The 13896-nt window shown below is 49.0% G+C and overlaps 1 protein-coding gene across 2 annotated transcripts in view; it reads left to right on the forward strand.

The window, feature by feature from the left end:
- Positions 1 to 1651: 1651 nt before the first annotated feature.
- Positions 1652 to 13896, forward strand: part of ZNF488 (zinc finger protein 488) — a 32489-nt gene continuing 20244 nt past the window's right edge. The window contains exons 1-2 of one of the 2 annotated variants that reach the window (XM_073354887.2): positions 1652 to 1833; positions 10451 to 10644. The gene's annotated coding sequence lies outside the window, so the exon portion shown is untranslated. The remainder of the gene's footprint in view (positions 1834 to 10450; positions 10645 to 13896) is intronic. The other variant, XM_073354888.2, reaches the window with a different exon arrangement.

A 13896-nucleotide genomic window follows, 5' to 3' on the forward strand; every position in this document is an offset into this window, starting at 1 on the left:
TGGTCCAGGTGCAGGGGGGAGTGGGGCTCATCGGAGGGGGGTCTGAGTGCAGGGGGGTGGGGCTTGGTGGGAGGGTCTGGGTATGAGGGAGTGTGGAGACACAGGGGTTGGGTTGATGTGGGAGCAGCTCCCTGTGCAGGGATCCCTCCCCCTGCAGTTGAGGAGCTATGGGTGCAGGAAGCGGGGTGGGAGTTTGCAGAGCTTCCTTCCGCTGAGGGAGAAATTTGGGATGAGTCTGACCAGGCCCTGGATGCTGTGCAAGGGAAGAGGCAGTCCCCTCCTCCCCAGCCCAGCCGGGACTAGCAGCTGAGCACGGTGCAGGGTCGAGCCACCGGCTGGGTCTTCCCCAGTCCCACCTCCTGCATCATAGTGATTTACCTCTTTGCCAGCTGCCCTGGGCCCCGAAACATACTGCTGGGAAGGGTAACAAGACTGCTCTTGTGGTTTCCCTTTGGTTCCATTTCAGAATGTCATTTTTCTGCAGGGAAGCAAAGAAATCTGCAAGGGACATAAATTCTGTGCATGCACAGCGGTGCAGAATTCCCCCAGGCTCTTGGGGTAGAGTTTCTTTGAAGAAGGGGGGGCCGGCAGGGGAGTTAGTTCCTGGGGGGAGAGGTGGGGCTCCATGGGGTGTCTCTTGGGAGAAGAAGGGGTGACTTGAGAGAAGGCATTTCTGGTGAGAAGGCTGCAGTGTTCCTGGGGAGGGGTGTATGGGGGAGAAATCCCTAGCTCGTGGGAGTGTTTCTGGGGCAGGGATTCCCAGTGGGGTGTGGTGTTGGGGAGGGCGAGTCCCAGGATGCCAGGGGGATCAGGCCAGGAAGGCACTGGGAGGATCTCCTTGCTTATCAAACTCCTTGAGACGATAATAGTGCCAGGCTACCAACTGCAGCGATCACTCGCTGGGAAGCATCTGTCTGCCCCGGTGACCCTGTGTCTGTCCGGAGACTGTAGAGGGGACCTCGCCTCCCGCACAAAGACAATCAGAGACGGCCCGGGGGGGGATTGAGGCGGGGAGGAGCTGTGATTGGTGAGAGTGGATTCGGGGGGCGAGGGCGGGATGCAGTGGGAGTGGAGAGGGGGCGCACGAGAGGGGCACAGGTGGTGATGGGGAGCACAGTGACTGGGTCTTGGGGATGGGGGGCAACGCGGCAGGACGGGGCTGGGAGCACGGCAGACACAGAGCATAGGGAGGGGGAAGATGGAAACCACAGATGGGGGTAGGAAGAGATTTAGGGAAGCAGGAGATGGGACCTGTGGGTGTGGCATGGGGGGGGCGGGATGGAGATGGGAGGGGGATGTGCCCTGGAGGTGGGGACCAGGGGGAGGGTGGGCGATGTGCTGGGGGAAGGAGGGGGGGAACAAGGGGGAAGCTGGGGTGTGTGCCGGGGGGGCTGTGCTGTGTGTGTGTGCAGGGGAGTGGAGTGTAGGGGGCGGATGCAGTGAAGGGAGGGGGGAAAGGGGTGTGCCGTAGGGGGGCGGGTGCAGGGGACTTGTGGGTGGAGCTGTGCCGTGGGGGGCGGGTCCAAGGCGGGCGGGGGAGCAGGTGGTGTGCGGTAGTGTGGGCGGGTGCGGGAGAGAGGGGCTGGGACCAGGGCGGGCGCAGGGCCGGGGCTGTCACGCCGCTGAGTTCCGCCAGCCCGGCGCAGGGCGAGCGAGGGGCAGGCACCGCAGGCTGCAGCCGCCGCCCGGAGCTGGCTCTGGCCCCTCGCCCGGCGGCCCCGCTCCGCCCAGCTCCCCCGGGCGCTTTCCGCTCCGGCTGGGACTGCAGCCGGGATGCGCTGCTGAGTGGCAGCCTCGCCTGCCCGCTCCCCCTCGGAACGGCGGCGGCAGCTGGTAAGCGAGCGGCCGGAGGGAGCGGGCGCTGCGCGGCGCTCCGGGCTCCCCGCGGGGCATGGCAGCGTGTGTCCGCGCCTGGCGGGGGCCGGGGCCGGGGCCCTTCCCGCCCTCCCCCCGCTGGCAGTGCCCCATGGGATGGGCGGGTGCGGAGCAGCTGCTCAGCCAGCAGGCGGGCGGGCGGCAGGGATCAGCCCCCGGAGCCGGCTGGGACACCTGGGAAAGTTGATCGCTCTGGCCTGGGGCTGGCCTCGCTCGCTGCCGGCGCTGGAGAGGGCAGCTGGCTGGGGCTCGCAGGGCTGGAGGCGGCAGCCCGGCTGAGCCGCCAGAGCAGCAGGGAGTCTAGGGTGAACTCCCCCCGCACCTGGGACTGCGGGATCAGGAGGGGTTTGGTGGTGCCCCTTCCTCGAGGGACTGACCCTGGTCTTCCAGGAGGGTTGGGAAGGGCTATGGGCAGCGTGTGAACGAGCCCTGCCTCCCTGCACAGAGCAGGGGTGGGGAAGGTCCAGAGAGCTGCTCTTCTGAAGCATTCCTGCACTCAGACTTTTCCCTTCGCTTGGCCTTTCCTTGGAACTGCCCGTTTAACTCAAGCCAAGGAAAGTGATGGGGGTGGGGAAGAACTTCCTGCACCTCAGATAAGATCTCAACAGGGGCAGATGTGTGGGACTCGTGGGGAGCAGGGAAAATGATCAGAGAAGGACGATCAAATTAGCTTACCTCCCGAACACTTGGGAGTGTTTTTCCGAGCTTCGTGTTTCTTTTATAGCACATCTCTCTGTGCAAACAGGATCTCCTCTCTCCTCTGGCAGGGCAGAAAGAAGGCACTTTGTGAAGGTTACCCCACAAAAACAACCTGTCTTAATTCCCTCCCCCCATGAATCTTTAACCAATTCTCACCCCCCCCCCCCAGGCTGTTTTCTAGTGGAGCCGTTTAAATAATCATTTCCCCCCTTTTTTTTTTCTTGTCACCCTTACAACCACAATAGCTCATCAAAACACTATCTGGCGACTATCACAATAGGATCATGGTTTAGACACTTTTATCTAGGGACTAATTGCCATTTAGTATTGGTGAACTTTCTTTGGCATAGACCTCTTTCTTCCTATTGACCTCTAAATCTGATTCAATCCATTTAGCAAAAATCTCCTGGCCAAATAAATAAGAATCTGTTTCCATTGTCAATTAACCCCCCCACCCCATTAAATCTGCCAGTCCTTCCATGGAAGAGTTTACTTGGTAGAAAACAGTCTAGTATGGGTGTGTGAAACGTTTGAATAATGTCTTCTGTTATCAAACACCTGCTGCTTGAAACGGATGTCAATAGACATTTGATAGAGGGAATTTACAGCTGTTTCTTAGGGTCTCAGTTGTCCAGAAAAAATCAGTTACAATTGTAGTTAATGCAGTATTTGAATGTGAGCCATCACTCAGGAAATATCCCTTGTGTTCAGTCTTTTTTCACAAAAATTTCTAAATATGGTGCTTGACAGCTTTGGTCACCATTTAATAAAGATAATTGGTACCACAGAAGGCGAGAGTGGGAGAGAGATTTTTCTCTAGGCAATACGAAGACTGTAAGAGTAATATTGAGATTTTTTTGGGTCAGTCATTTATGTGTGCAAGTAAATCAAATAAAAAACTGGATCATAAAGAGAAAATAGATTGGCTTTAGGTGACTTATGGTATTTCAATACAATTCATATGTGTTGCAAAATGGAACCAAAATCCTATAGAAAAAGAGGATTGAGCATTATTACCATTACATGAATGCAAAGTCAAAATATACTCTATTCTGCTAATTGAATGTGATTATTTTAACAAGCGAATAGGAAAACAAATTAATTTTTAAAGAAAACGGCTAGCTAAAATCTTAGCATATTATGTGTAGTTTTTTTAATGTTTGTAATGATACTTTTGTTAATACAAGTACAATTATGTCCCCATGACACTGTGATATACTGCTTATTTTAGAAGTTATTTAGAATATCATGAGGGAAAAAGCAAATAGTGTATCATGAGTTATTTTAAGTCCTATTCATAGCTTCTTGCAAATAAATCTTTCATAGGAAAATAAAAGTTGCTCATCATAGTAATTTAAACTCAGTATTTATCTTGTTCACCAAATCTTCACATTACATAGTAGTATTCACCTCAACCATCACTTCAGTATTAGGCACCTAAAAGTGAATGATGTTTCCTTTCAGATATCCCCCATCATAACGAGAAAATGAGAATAATTTATAATATTCAAAGTATATATGTATGCCAAGGATGTAATAGCTACGTATGGAACTTTCAGAAAGGAACAGACACACAGCCAACCCAATATTAATCCTGGTATCTTTAGTAGCTCTTGGTTATTACAAATATTGTTCAACCAAAATGTGGTTTAAAAATCTTGTAAACCGGTAGGATGAAAGTCCTTTTAACGTCAAAAAAAAAAAAAAAAAGAGATGATTATAAATTGGATTATAATTGCATTAATAGTGAAAGGAAATGATTTGTGAACATTTTCACCAGTTACAAATTTTGGTTGAATCTGACTTTGTTAGCACCTTTTTTGGTCATTTCTTTCTCTGAATATTCATGAAACTGATTTTTGTTTGTGCGGATGTTTGTGTGCATCTAGCTATTCATAGACTCCAAGGCTAGAAGGAACCATTGTGATTCTAGTCTGACATCTTGTATAAGACAGGCCAGAGAAGATCCCCAAAATAATTCCTAGAACAGACTAGATCTTTTAGAAAAACACTCAATCTTGATTTAAAAATTGTCAGCGATAATCCTGCACCACCCTTGGTAAATTGTTCCAATGGTTAATTAATCTCACTATTAAAAATTTATATCTTCATTCCAGGCTTAGTTTGTCTAGTGAGTGAACGTACATAACTGTAAGAACAAGGATCTTGGTCTTGGAAGCACTCACCTTGTCCGCTTGTGTGGTTGTGTTTGTGTGGGAGCAGGAGAACGAGAAAGTCAGTGATCTTTTTCATGCAAACAACTGAACAATCCCTCAGCATGAGCAGCAGTGAGAGGGGGAGTAGGGTGGGTGGTGGCAGGATGCGCAAACAGCAGACAGATCCTTTGCCCGAAGGCACTCTGCACTTGTTCCTGGTACTACCCAGATATATGGGCCAGTTAGATAGAGGAGAGTCAATGTTGAGGAAAATCACTCTGTGGAATCATGCAGATAGTCCTGGGACCATACAGTCATCTGCCTGAAGCACGCAAGCTACACACGATGGTGGTGCATAGTAGTGAATTCACTCTGTGCAGCTGGCAATTATACAAAGTGGCTTGTGTTGCTGAATGCAGCTTTCCAAACCATGCTGGCCAGAGCTCTGGGACTGTCAATTAAGTGACTCAAGGGACTGTCTGTAACTTTCTCTCTCCCTCCCTCCCCTCTCTCTGCCAGGGAATAAATCAAGGCTATAGCTTTCTCTCTCCCTCAGCCAGAGAACTCGGCAATTTAAAAAGCTAAGGTCCATGTATTTGGCCAGATATATATATATTTTCATGTAAAAGGGGACAGAAAAGATTTAAAATGCTAATAGACAGTTCTTAGACCTGCTGTTTCCCCTCCTTGAGTGATCCAGCACCCCAAAGATGCAGTCAGGCAGTTGTATTCATAGAGGTCGGGTTATCCGAGCTTAACAGGGTAACCAGAAACCAGACCACGCAACTGAGGTGGCCAGGCACACAGCTCAAATATTGAATTTCAGATACTCTGGACTACTTGCTTTGAATAGTTTGCAAACCACCAGAGACTAAATATGTGCACAAAAAGCCTTCGTCCCTCACTTAGAAATAACAAACCAATTCATAAAATTCAAGATATGTTAATAGACAATTCATGGAGGGCATGGGGACGGCACAAAGCCAATGTGAAATCCCAGTTAAGCTCTATTTTGAGGTCTTCGGTTGTGTATAGGCCTTGGAATGGAAAGGGCCAAACCCAGTGGATAAATTGTTCCCATATAATAGTTCAGTCAGCTCTAGCAGTCGTGTGTGGTCGGGGAAGAGACAACCTTTCGGTACGATGTGCTGGGTTAGTGAATTCACTCTTTAAAAAGGCTGACCCTCTTTTTAAGTTTCTACCTGGGGTTTTCGAAGCAACCAGAGGAAGTTAGGTGCCCAATTCCATTTGAAAGCCAATGGGAGTTGGGTGCCTTGGTCCTTAGGCTCTTTTCAAATCCCAGCCTTTTGAATTTATGGGCACGGCTCACTATTTATACAGCATCACAGGCAGTTCACCCAGCCGCATGTCAGTGCTGAGTCTCAGAAATGTCACTTCTGGGCTTCAGTGGGGGAGTTGCCCGGCTCGGATTCAGCAGATGAAATTGCTCCCTTGCGGTGGTCCACAAGATCACCTCCCTACTCTGATCCAGGGTGGCGGTCCCCGCACCGTTTTCTGGGGAGATTCCACTTCACTGTGGGTCACTGTGCTGCGTATCTAGCTGAGATCTGCTGGTTCATCCTAATCCAACTGACTGTATGGTGTGTACTGCGGCATACGGGGAATGGAGACTGACTAAAAAGTGTGGGGGGTCTACAATCCACAGTTGCTCCAGGGCTGGACGTTGATGACATCATAGCTCTAAAAAAGTCTGAACCCCGCCGAGGCTTGGAGGTGTTTGGATCTGGAATAAGAGATCCGGACTGGATCCCATCCCCTCCAAACAGGCCAATTTCTGTCTAGTCAGTTTCCATTCCCGAGGTTCTGAAGTGCAAACTGGGCCCCTACTCAAAGCCTTCCATGTCTCACCTGGCTGTGCTAGCCAGCTGCTACCTCCACTGCCTTTTTTAGGGAAGCTGCCAAATCAGTGGTAAGTGGCTGCAGCTGGGGAGACAGGAATAGTGGAGATCCCTTGGGAACAGCTACTCTTGTGAGCAGGGCTGGTTCAATCACATTTTTCTCCTCACCTGCCCCCAGGGCGAATTATCACATAGGCAAACTAGGGCTATGCCTAGGTCCCAAATGTGTGTGGGGAGAAGAAGGTGGGGGGTCTGGGACCCAACAAACAATACAGTCACCACAGCTGGGCTGGCCGTGCTGTGGATCTGCCAGGACTGTCTGCTCACCAGGGCACTTCTCACCATGATGGGGACACAAAAGAGGCCCACTGAAGTCAATGGAAAGACTTCAATTGACTCTAATGTGATTTGGGGCAGGCTGAAAGATTGGATTCTAAGGGTAGGATTAGGATTCACACCTGTGCAATGGGGTCAACAAAAACAGAGACAGCACTCAAACTGAGAGTTTTCCTCCTCCAATTTCAATGAAATTTTACACAACTGGATGGAAAAAAGAAATTTTGGGGAAAGCTTTCCGCCCCCTCTTTTTTGTTGAAATTTCAGTAATCTTTGGTATTTTCTGACCAGTTCTAGGGATTTATAATTTCTTTAATACAGCCACTGCTCATCTGGGCCCTAATGCATGTTTCTTATAACTGGTTAATAGGCCACATTTCAGCAAAGCAATTTAAGCAACTTTAATAGGGTGACCAGATAGCAAATGTGAAAAATCGGGACAGGGGTGGGGGGTAATAGGAGCCTATATAAGAAAAAGACCCAAAAATTGGGACTGTCCCTATAAAATCAGGACATCTGGTCACCCTAAACTTTAAACATGTGATCACCACTGTTTGAACTTCAGCGTGACTACTCATGGGCTTCAAGTTAAGCATGTGCTTAAGTGCTTCCGTGATTTGGAGTGTTAATTTATTACAGTGACAAAGTAACCAGTTAGATCAATCAGTTCACCTTTACCCTTTTTGTCAGCTTTCCAAATCCTGGTCTTTTCACTATTATTGCCCTCTAAGAGTTTTATTAGTGGTTAGAGAATGGGGGTAGCCAACTGTTAACAGCCGCTAATAAAAACACAAAAATCAGGTGGCAGACTTTTTCATAGTTTTGTATAAATTCAAACACAAACTCTCAGAAACCTGTTCCTTTCTATTTTAAATTTATGTTTCCTCAAACCCCAATGTGAAGAGACAATTGTATTCATTTATATGGAGCAGAGACTGCCTGTTACATACTATATATACACAAAACCTAAGCTTAAAAAACATTATCAAGGTTACACAGCCAAGAACTCAAACATTAGGCAATATTCATTCTGGCACTTCCTATGCAACCTTAATTTGGAAAAAGTCCTACATAATCATGTAAATAAAGACTGCCTCATATTGCATCTGCACAAGGAGGCTGAATTAAGGTTACATATACAACTTTAATTCTGGCATTTGCTAACTTTTCAGCGTTTGACTTCTCAACCTTTAACATAGACTTGTTTGTGAGAGATGTAGGCTTTTAAAAAAGCAAACTTAAAAGACAGAATGTGGCATTATACTGACACTCACATGCATCATCAGCAAGGCTGAGACCTTTCAATCCACCACACAGATCTCTGCCAGATGAGCTAACAAAGGAATTGATAGGTTTTCATCCTTTATGTAGAGCAGCACTGGTGGAGGACAGAACACTTTGCCCGTAGGTTTCACTGATATTTGCTGACAGCAGAGGAATGGTGAGACTCAGGGCAGATCTACTCTACTGTTTAAGTCAATCTAAATTACATTGCTCAGGGTGTGAAAAAGCCCCTCCCTTCCCCGAGTGATGCAAGTTCTGTGCTGTCCACACCGGCGCTGTGCCAGTGGGAGATGCTCTCCTGCTGACATAGCTTCTCCTTCTCGCCAAGGTGGAGTAATCATGCCGATGGGAGAGCCCTGTCACATCAGCATAGTGCGTCTTCACCATACACGCTACTCCCTCTGACCCCACTGCAGATTTGGCTTTTGTCCCATCCACTTTCAAATCAGGCAGCTCCTTCCTCTGCGCTGCATGGGCCCAGCAGAAGGGTCATTAAGAGCGCGGGAGAGCCAGCCTCCCTGTTCTCTGTTCAGGTGCATGACCCTGGACCCAGCAAGGCCCCCAGCAGCCCAGAACTGCAACTGCAGCCCTCTGCTGGAGCATGCCCATTGCAGATGGAATCTTGGGGGAATTTAGCTACTAAAATCTAATAAGTCTACAGAGCATGTGCAAACTACATTTCCCCCCTCCCACCAGGCTTGTAACTTGGCCAAATTTGGGCAGACATTCACAGTGACAGCAAAAGGCCCAGCCCTGTCACAAATGTCACCTTCTGCCACATGTCTCAGATCCCTGCTCCAAAGCATAGGGATGCTAAAGCTTTTCAAAGAAAAAGTCACCGGAAGATTATAGCATGGGTGAAACAATGTATTTTTCCTTAGCTTCATTTTTGGCAACAACTGAACCATTTTGGCTGAAGTTATCCACAGCAATTCAGCCTGTGGTAGACACCTGGCATGGAAAACTTCAGCCCAAATGGTTAAAGTTTGAAAAAGTTATAAGCAACTGAAAACAGGGTCTGATAATGGGAAGCATTGAGCAAACTTAATAGGTGGTGCTATCAGCCCTCCCTGTAATAAATAAGTAAACTGCCTCTATTCTCTTTTTCATGATAAGTTCTATGAAAGCTGGAGGATGGGGGAACGCCTGTTAGGATTGCCTCTAGCTTGCTATTTCACTAAGCCCACAGATGAAATGCAGGAAGTCAGGCTGTTTCCAAGAGCTACTAGCGACATCTTAAGGTCAAACACTGGAAAGTCAGGGATCTGGAAAGTCAGGGCTGCACAGAAAATGAATTCACTGTTTTGTTTTTTCCCCTTTCTGGGTAGGGGGGAGAAAGTGTTTGCTCATCTCTCAGGGAACAACCTGAAAAATTCCCAGGCCACACCAAGATGCAAGAACTGGGAAATGTAGACATTTACAAGAGAGAGAGGAAATATCTGCACTAGTGTTCTGCCTTGGGAGAGGGGCTGGCTTACCTGGATTAGGATCTAAATTATGAGAGAAGTCAGGAAAATGATTATTTTAAAATGTTTCAGTGACAGGGCTATGTCTTAACACAGACAAATTGCTTATGGGCTTCATATGAAATCATCTCCCCTCCAGCTGAGCCTCGCATTAGAAAAAACATCAAGCAAAACCAAAAACCAGTAATTGTGAATTTGCTTTTGACCTGTGCAAAGGGCCGAAAATCGGGGAAGCAGTTGGCTTCCCAGCTCTAGGTTGGGTTTCAAATCTTCAATTCCATTCCCAGTTCTGCCACTGACTCACTGGGAAATCCTGGGCAAGCCACGACCCCCTCAGTTTTCCCCCACCTGTAAAATGGGGGTAGCAATGTTGATCTGTTCTATAAGGCTGTAGTGAGTCTTAAGTAATTGCCTGGAAAGTTCAATGAGATCCTTGCATGAAATTCGCCTTGCAAACCAAAGTATTGTCTTAGTTCTGGGCTTAACATTTTGTCTTCTCTTCAGTCCTTTTCTCTCCTTCTCAAAGGAGATCTGTCAACTTCTCCTGCTCCCTGAACACTTCAGATGAAACCTACACCCGCTCCATGTGGTGCTCTGTCTCTCGAAGGCCAAAAGTGGGCAGCAAGTTGGAGGGCCTAATTCTCCTCTCTCACACATCAGTTTTACACTGGTTTAATTTCCACTGACTTCAGTGGAGTTACTCTGTTTACACCACTGCTAACTCACAATAGAACTTGGCCTAGTGGTTGTGATCATTGCCTTTCCTTGTTTGCAGGCTATGTTCATCCCTTTACTGTTGAGAGAAAGCAAGGAAGTCCTAGAAACAAGACTGACTGACTGACCGACCTCTGGTGTAAATACAGCAGTGGAAATACTTAATGGGCCAAATCTATCCCCAGTGTCTGCCAGCCACTTGACTCTGTGCTGTCATCTCTCACAACAGAAGTGAGGTCAGGTCTGGAAGCAGAGGTGAGTCCTCTAAGGAAAACCCAGTGGTGTTGGTAATTCAGGATCAGATTCCTGGTTGCATTCCAGCTCATTTGCTGAGAACTCCCCCAGCATCAGGGGGCTCTCAGCTGGCATAGCCAGCCCTTGTGCCACTTCTCCCTACACTTTGGATCTGGTATAGTGTGCATGTTGGGGGTGTGGCTATAGCATACTGCACTCTAGCTATGCTCAGCTAGTGTATGGGCCCTCTACGGATGGTGGCCAGTTAGTAGAAGTTGGAGTAGCCCGTAGAAGTTGGAGAATCAGGGAGCCATCAATGACTCCCGGACAGCTCCAGCCCTGCTGTGTTCTGGAGGATAATCTGGGACTCTTCCACAGAGTGTGTATAGTCACTCCCCTGGTCGAGTGCTTAAGATGCTGGCTTTTGGTTCGGGTGTTAGAATTGAGATCATGACTCCTCCCTGTTTGTGGTCATTAAAGCTTTGGTGTCTTACCCAGGATCCAGTGTATGTAACTGGATTCACGCTGCTTTAAATTCGCCCTGCAGCTTCAGTTGGAGGTGGGATACTTCTTCACGCTCTGCCCTATGGGCTAGTGCTGCTGTGTAGTGTACGGTGTGGGGACTGTTCAGCACAGCTGGCCAGGAAATGTATTTCCATCCTGTGAAAAACTGAGTGTTTGGGGGGGGGGGGGCGGAAATGCATCTTGAATAACGACAAAAAGTTTAAAAAACAAACAAACCCACCCTAGAATGTTTCCAGGGGTGGCCCAGCTGGTAGGAACGTTTTGGGGTTTCTGAAATGAAAGATTCTCACAGGGATCCCAGGCTTCCCATCTGCTGGGGAGCTGGCCAGCCAGGTAGCATCAGAGAGCCCATCAGCTGGGGAGCCCAGCAGCCTGCCTGGCAAGCTGCTCAAGGAGCCCAGAAAGCCCTGGCAGCCTACCAGGTGGGCTGCGGAGGAAGCCCAGGGAGGCTGGCAGACTGCCAGGTGGGCTGTTAGGGAACCTGAGAGCCCAGGATCCTGCCAGTGGGATGCCAGGGAGCTGGAAAGCCCAGGGAAGTGGGTGGGCAGGTGAACTGGCAGGAGAGCAGGCAAGTAGGTTGCTTGGCCGGTCAGCCTGCCTGGTTCCCATAGGAAATTTCAATAGAATTGACACATTCCTGTGGAATGTTTTGAATCAGCATTTTTTGATGCAATTGTTCCACTGGAAAATTTTCAACCGGCTCGGCCGTTCAGTGCTGTTCCGGTTTCACCACCTGGCGTAGACAAAGCAATCCCTGCATGTAGTTTGCACATCCATTCTTGTCTATAAAGCCCTCTAGGATGATTTATGATCAAAAGTGCCAAATCAATGTACAGTATTATTAATTTCAGTTTTAAGATCTGTCAGTATTATTAATTTCCAAAGATCTCATACGAACAGGGGCTCCGGTCCTGGGGTGATAAGGGCAGTTAAGTGCTTAGATATAGGGCAACACAGTCAGGTGCTTTGATCTGGGCTCTGTTCCGGACTCTGCCACTGTGACTAGCTGTACCACCTCAGACAAGCCACTTTGTCTGTGTGCAGCCCCACTCTCCTGTGTGTCGAATAGTGGCACCCCCTTGTAAATCACTGTGATCTGTGGGTGGAAAGTTCTAGCTCCGTGAGTGCCAGGTATAGTGGTATATCCATGTCAAACATGACCACACTCGATCACCCCAGACTGCTCAGAGTAGCATTACCTGGGACACTAAGGGAACCTCAGATCCAGGGCAGATGAGATGACATAGCTGAAAGGCAGCTCCACTGAATAGATACAGCCAGAGCTTGGCTCTGGGGGCTGGCTTTTGCTACTCTTACTCACTGAGGAGTATCTTTCACTTACCCTACTATAGCCCCACTGATTCCAATGAGGCTACTTTGTCTTGTGAACGAGGGTAGCAGAACTGGGCCCACAAGAAACAAACAAAAACTCTTGGGAGTGTGAGCAAGCAGTTGTCTTGGTCCTGCACCATCTATTTCGTGCACCGTCTAGTGAAGAATTCACGGGGACGTCCCCAGGTGCACACTCCATCGGGAGCTGCCTGCCTACAGGTAGTGGCTGTTTGACAGATCTGTCAGTTATCTCCAGAATCAAGATGCAAAATCTATACTCAGGGACATAACACGGGGGTATCAGATACTCTCTGGGGGACAAGGAATCCATAAAGCAATGAGCCCCTACGCTCATCCACATGAAGAGCTTTCAGTTGTGATATAGTATGGAGAGTACCTGTCAATAGTCATTTTGTCCCACTGGTGGAGAAGCCCTTGTGAAGGGAGAGCACAGGGAGGTGGGAGCTGCTTATACAGAAGGGGCAAGGGTGCTGGCAGGGTGCTGTCGCACCAGGGCTGTCTCTCCAGGAGGTGAGGGCATTCCCAATAGTGGCGTTTGGACTGAAGCACGCCACTGTCGAGGTGGCAAGAGGCATGCCACAAGGTTCTGTAAACGTAACTGCATCGAAGGGGGCACGGGTCAGGATTGCTGGGGAGACTGCAATTCATGCCTGCAGCAGGAGAAGTGCGGGCACCACAGGATCTAGTGCTGGTGCCTGTATGGGGCCGTGCAGGGTTGTTTCCTTCCCCCACTGCCCAAGCCGGGGAGGGGCGTCAGCATGGCCTTAATAGAACTCATGGCCCAGGTAGTTTGTCCTGCTATTCAGCCTCTGGGCGGAGTTCTATGGGGGGGGGGGGGTTGCAGTCAAACACACCCCCTTGCAGCCCTGCAGGTGCATTGTCTTTAGTGCCCTTTCAGTCAGTCAGCCAGACCTGCTTAATTCAGAACATCTGTCCCCTGGGGGTGGGGTTGGTTTATCAACTTTTCTTCAGTGCTTCACTCACTGTTTACTTGCTCCAGTTCATGCCCTCTCTGGGTCCATACAGGAGCCCCAATAGGTTTCTGTGCCCCAGTTCCTCCAGGAGCCAACTTGTGCTTCCAGTCCCTCTCCATGAGATGCAAGTCCCCAGCCTTCCTCCCTGGGGCTGGGTTATAATGCAGGCCAGCTCCAGGTCCTTAGCCAACTTCTCCTTCAGCTGGTCCTCAGGCTCAGAAGGCAGTCATCTCCTACAAGTGTCTTTGATGCTCCGAGGCATGAAGCAGCATATATGCCTGCCCCCTTCTCCCAGCTCAGCGCTCTGCAAAGCTCCTAGCCCCGGGACCTTAAAGAAACAGGAACTGACCTTCTCCACGAGCTACTTATTCCCCGGACCGCTTCCTCTCCACCAATACCTTATTTGCTACATCAAAACCTC

The sequence above is a fragment of the Lepidochelys kempii genome, chromosome 7 (assembly GCF_965140285.1).
Source record: "Lepidochelys kempii isolate rLepKem1 chromosome 7, rLepKem1.hap1, whole genome shotgun sequence".
Classification (NCBI taxonomy): domain Eukaryota; kingdom Metazoa; phylum Chordata; order Testudines; family Cheloniidae; genus Lepidochelys; species Lepidochelys kempii.